At 46.4% G+C, this 6058-nt stretch overlaps 1 long non-coding RNA gene across 1 annotated transcript; it reads left to right on the forward strand.

Annotated features, from left to right (window-relative positions):
* Window positions 1-521: 521 nt before the first annotated feature.
* Window positions 522-5764, forward strand: LOC138566613 (uncharacterized). Its single transcript, XR_011301979.1, has 3 exons — window positions 522-672; window positions 4283-4433; window positions 5276-5764. It is a non-coding gene; the product is annotated as an uncharacterized lncRNA (long non-coding RNA).
* The last annotated feature ends 294 nt before the right edge of the window (window positions 5765-6058 follow it).

The raw sequence follows: 6058 nt of genomic DNA on the forward strand, positions 1-6058 counted from the left end.
GGATTCTCCTTGCAGAGCGCGAAAAGGAGTTAAAATACGGTGCCTGTGAGGTATCGTTAACATCTATTGTGCAAGTCTTTCCTATGTAAGCTGCACATTTCCCAGATGGCTGTACCACTTTTCTGATTTACTGAAAGCATAAAGACACTTTTGTAAGTCAGAAATGGCAGAGTTTTGAGAAATGCTCAGAAATTAGAAAATGGCAGTTTTGAGAAATGTTCAAAGTGACACCTGAGAGAATTGTGTCTTTATTTAAAAGTTTTCAAGCTTCAGATTTTTTTTCCATTTATTTTGGATTTGGGGGATTTTTTCCAAGCAACGATTTGTTTGTCTTGGGCTGCAGGAGTTTTGGGGATTTTTTTACTGACTTCTTTCTCAGTAAAAACAAGCCACTAACACTACTTTTTATTTTAACTTAGTATATGTGTGTTTTCTCTATGTTTCTGAATTGTGCTGTTTCTTACTTTTGAAACCCACTCAAGGCGTTTACATGTGCGCTTGCTTTTTTCGGTTAATTTGGGTGGGTCAGCTTGTTTTGGGCTTTTTTCGTACGGCGATGCAGCGCGTTTTTTCCTTCCACCTGGGAACACTGGACACCAGCTGAGCAATGGCGGACGAGATTCGAGCGTGGATCATGCTGCTGGGATCGATAAACAAAGCCAGAATCATTGGGTAAGGAGCTGATGTACACGTTTTAGGCTTTATTTCAGAGTGAGCCTTTTGCATAGTGAGGAGTGTGTCTCTCGGGAGCCACACAGGTTGTGTTGATTTATGAGGCAGACTCTGCCTTTGCAGTGCGCGCTCCCCACGTCCAGCGCCCCCATCCGCCTCCTTGGACCAGCGACGCCATTTCTCCGTGAGCCTCCAAGCAGGGAGCACTGTTGCAGACCCTTGGTGTATATCATATGTTCTCCTAAAGGCCGGCACAGTGCGTTTATCTGCAGGACACCGGGATGTTTTCCTTCCCTGGATAACAGGCTGCTGGCACATTTCATTACTTTCACACGGCGCAGCTCTAACCTGCTTTACAAGTGATATTCAAGCAGGCTAGAGCTTTACAGGAGAACATATAATATACACACGTGTCTGCAACATTGTGCTCCATTGTTTTCATACGACTTCAATGATCCAGCGTCATATATGCCAGCTATGGCTTTTGGGAGTTTCAGTCCAAAACACATCAACGTACCATGCAGCTGCAATTGTACTCGGAGCTGGGATTGGGTGTATGTGTATCATAGGCAGTGTGGGAGGGAAGGGGTGCAGTGGGCGCGCCTAGACCTACTGCAGTTGATTTACTGGCACAACTGCACTTTATCACAAAACCAGCTGAGTTTTCGAGAGGGGCCGTTGTATAGGACATGACGCATGGGTGGCACCTCAAAGAAAAGGAGCCTACAGTCGTAAATCCTACTTTGGAAGCTGTGCAGTTAGAGCAGCATCTGTGGGGTTCGATGGGGGGGGGGGGGGCTAATTTAATGAATATGTTGACCCAACTGTGCATTTTGAAAGCTCACTGAGGCCACGACTGTATTCAAAACGACCACATCCCTTTCAATTTACCCGCATTTGGCTGTCCTCTAAGAAATTCATACAGATTAAGAAAGTTCGTGCATATGTAGCCCCTTTTTCCCCAGGTCTAACTTGGGAGCCTGCACTTGAATGGGACAATAAGTGGGGGGGGGGGGGGGTGGTTTGGAAAGATAGCCACAAGGATAACCTGAGGCGTTTCACACAGTACACATTAGCTCTACATCGTGTGCCATCATCTGGGTGTAGTTGGTCACAGCTGTTTCACTGCATTTGGTGAAAGGCCGTTTTGCCAGGTTTTTTTGCTGCATTTTTGTTATGGGGTTTGGGGTAGGGGAAAATTAAGTAATTGTGGGTGTTGGGAGTGCGCCCCCATAGATAAATGGGGCAAAATGGGCAGGCGCCGTGGTGGTCCATCTCCCCTTGAATCATCTTTCCCTTCCCTGTTGATGCTCTACATTCATGGCTGCCTCTCCCTTGCCAGATGCCTTAGAAATATTGCCTTCTGCTTTCCTTAATCGGCTGTTGCAAGACCCCCCCCTGTGGCATGGAACATGCACATTCGCAACCACTGGAATGTAAACATGTCTGTCTTCAGCACTTAGCAATGGCTGGTTTGCTTTCGTCTTTGCAATTTTTTTTGGCAAATGGCCTGAACGATGGCACATGAATGCGGTTGCACATTGATGGTGCCATTTCACGACCAGGTCCATTCCACTGAATGCCCAGCACCTCTGAAAAGCTGGTGGAGATGATTGATCAAACCGCAGTCGCTTTGACATCTGTGCAGAGCCTGCTGACGCAGGTTCGAATCCCGGCAGCCCCAAACTCAGCCTTTTATCCTTCCGAGGTCGATAAATGAGCACCACACACCGTGGGTAATAATAAGCAGCACTCGGATACCTGAGGGTTCGTAGCACTATATAAATGCTAAATTATTATTATTATTATTATCCTGGCTCAGTTTGTTGGATCAGCCTGACAAAAGCACAATGTTGTATTTGAACAGCAGAAGTAGTTATAAAGCAACATACATTTGAGTAAAATGGTTATTCTTTAGGGCAGGGGTGCACAACTGATTTTGACAGTTGGCCAAAAGTACCTTACATGATGGCTATAGTGGGCTGAAAAGTAAATGTGGGCGGGGCGGTAGGCGCAGCAGGCGTGGCGGGAGGCTTGGCCCCACCCCTCAACCAAACACTATGCCCCATGGCGCTCAACCAAACACTATGCCCCATGGCTCCCCCACCCCTCAACCAAACACTATGCCCCATGGCCCCCCCACCCCCAACCAAACACTATGCCGCATGACACCCACCCCTCAACCAAACACTATGCCCCATGCCACCAAGCATGCACCATGCATACATACTCATACAGACCCAAACCCCCCCACACCCAACTCGGCACACAAACTCACAAGCATACACCAATACACTATGCACCCATACAGACCCGAACTCCCCACCCCCCAACTCGGCACACAAACTCACAAGCATACACCAATACACTATGCACCCATACAGACTCGAACCCCCCCACCCCCCAACTCAGCACACAAACCCACAAGCATACACCAATACACTATGCACCCATACAGACCCGAACTCCCACCCCCAACTCAGCACACAAACTCACAAGCATACAGACCCCCAACTCACCATACAAACTCGCAAGCACATTCAGGCAGTCGCGACACACACTCCCCCTCCGCATCTCAACACACACTGCACTTGCACACAAACACATTCAGGCAGACCCGACACACACCCCACCGCTGCATCTCGACACACACTGCACTTGCACACAAACGCATTCAGTCAGACCCGACACACACCCCAACCCCGCATCTCAACATACACTGAACTTGCACACAAACACGTTCAGGCAGACGCGACACACACCCCAACCCCGCATCTCAACATACACTGGACTTGCACACAAAAACAAACATTCAGGCAGACCCGACACACACCCCACCCCCGGATCTCAACATACAAGCAGCACAAAGATCCAACAAACACACACGCTCGGAAGACAACAAAGACTTTCCTAATGGAGGGGGCCGATACTGCTTGCCGGCCGCCCTCCATTAGGAAAGTCTTTGTTGCTGGCGGGCCGGACAAAACGGCATGGCTGGCCGCAACTGGCCCGCGGGCCTTATGTTATGCACCCATACTTTAGGGTATATCCTACTTTTTTCATCTTAACACTTCCAGACTTGTTCAGTTGCTTCGTTGAACTGCTTTGTGGCTGAAGGCAGACCTGGTTAAGACATTTTTTTTATCACAGCAGTAGTGGGTTTACAACTCCAATTAAGTAATTAACTCTTAGAATACTGCTTTGAAAATCACAGGCAGGCACTTTAAGCGCAGGCACTTTAAGCGCAAAGTCTGATAAGGCTTGATTAAAGTGAGCTCAAAGTTCCCATAAGGAGGTATTTTGGGAGGGGCAGGATCTGGGTGTAAATGGCCATAGGGATTAAAATGACCATGGGCAGTCAATATTTCGGCAAATAACCAAACGCCTACTGGCTTTGTGTGCCTAGGTGTTCACCATTTCAGAAGTTCAGGTAAGACTGGCACCTGCCCGAGACACTTCCATGGGTGGTTTCCTAACAAACTTCCTTACTTGCTGGGCTGTGTCTGGGTACCCATCTGGCTCCCTGCGCTGGTTCCGGGTCTTGGTAATTGTCATTAGAATGCGTACTGTATTAAAATGTGTAATATTAATATTTGTGCTATTATTTCAGCATACTGGGACACAGTGGATTCCTGTCAGCAGGTAGCAGTTGAGCACTGCTTGGAACTGGCCGTTCAGTGGATATAGAGGAGGCGGACAGGAGCCACAGAAAAAGTTTTCCCGATACAAATCCCAACCCTGGTCCATCAACTGCATCAGAGGTAAGTGCCATTGGAGTTAACCAAAAGTTGGTTTGTGCCCTTATGAAATAAATAAATGCTTTTTCTCTATCCAAATACTATCGGTTGTAGGCTTCTGTGTCTCCACCCCAATCTCAAACCCTCCTCCCCAACATTCCTATGAAGCCATAGGGCTTCTAGACGACTGTGTCAGAGGGTGGGAAAAGGTAGCTCAAATACTGTGGCTCATGTATTAACCGGTTATTGTCCATCACTCATTATATGCCCACATGCAAACATATTGCTTTGTCCATTACTTATGACCCGTTAAGCTTCAAATGTCATAGTGGTGTCCTATGTTATTTTTTTAGATTGTTACAAAAGCAAGCACGCACATAGTTAAATTCCCATAGGTATATAATATCGGCATCAGTTGGCCCGGGAGCCAAATTTAGCTCCTGGTAAGCATGGTGTAAAGCTAACCAGGCTCTTCAAGGCTACAAACAGGGCTAAATAGCCCCCAGCTCCGCTCAATTTCAAACCCTGTGTATTTGTTTTGCTTGTATGGCTCCTTTACCAATGCACTGTCCATGGGGGAAACACGAGATTGGTAATTTCTTCACAATATACCAATTATGGAAAGAAGATAAACGGAGAGCCACTTCCTGGGGAAGTGACACTAATCTATATTAAATTCTAAGGAATTGCCATGGTTTCAACCAGATTTACAGCTTTGAGAAATGTAGTAATTCGAATTACGAAAGCACATTAGAGGGTGTACAGTGAAAATTGCCTATGCTTTATTTCTCACAGCCATGTGTCAACCAAAAAGTACTTTGCTTGCTCTTTTCAAACTTTTTACACAAATCTTTTTTGCGTTTCAGAATGTATCCATGTTAAAGCCAGGGAAATGGGCTTTCCAGTACTCTCTGCATCCGAGTGCAGAAAAGCCCTCCAACACAAAATTGGGAACTACCGGATGAAGAAGGAGCCAAACCTCGTCTTTTCTACACAAGTGTAGTTCCACATTCCCTTGCTCTTTTGCCTCGTCCTGGATACTAGTGTGACTCCCTGGACTGGTTCTCTTTCCCCTCTCAACCTTGCTCCCTGGGCTGGTCCCCACCGGACTCGCTTGCTCCCTAGGCTGGGCCTGTATACTCGTGTGACACCCCTGGACTGGTTCCGTGTCCCCTATCACCCTTGCTCCCTGGGCTGGACCGAACCTGACTGGTTCTGGGTCCCCTCTCACCCTTTATTTTTAAATTGTGAAGCACCCGTGTTTGGGATTGCTACAGTTGTGTTTTTGTGCTATGTACACAGTGTCCGATTGAACCTCTGCCTCTTTTTAATAAATATAGTCGGGGAAAAAAAAACGTGTCGCTTCTTTTTAAATATAGTTTATATGCCATTACATGGTCTTGACTTTCATGGCCATTTTACCTAAATGACTGTGACCTAATTAGTCATCACTATTGTTCTAAAGGCAATTCAAAATGCAACTCTCTGAAATGGGCAGCAATTAAGCCACAGTGACGCTTTTAAAGCCCAATTCAACAAGGTGCACCAAATGTGTTTTTAAGCATTTCTTTTCAGGATTATAGTAAACATTATTTTTGTTAAAACTCCTAAATTTATTTCCAGCTCATAAACCGAAACAATGCCTATAT

This window comes from Ambystoma mexicanum, chromosome 2p (assembly GCF_040938575.1).
Source record: "Ambystoma mexicanum isolate Mex_15411 chromosome 2p, UKY_AmexF1_1, whole genome shotgun sequence".
Lineage (NCBI taxonomy): Eukaryota > Metazoa > Chordata > Amphibia > Caudata > Ambystomatidae > Ambystoma > Ambystoma mexicanum.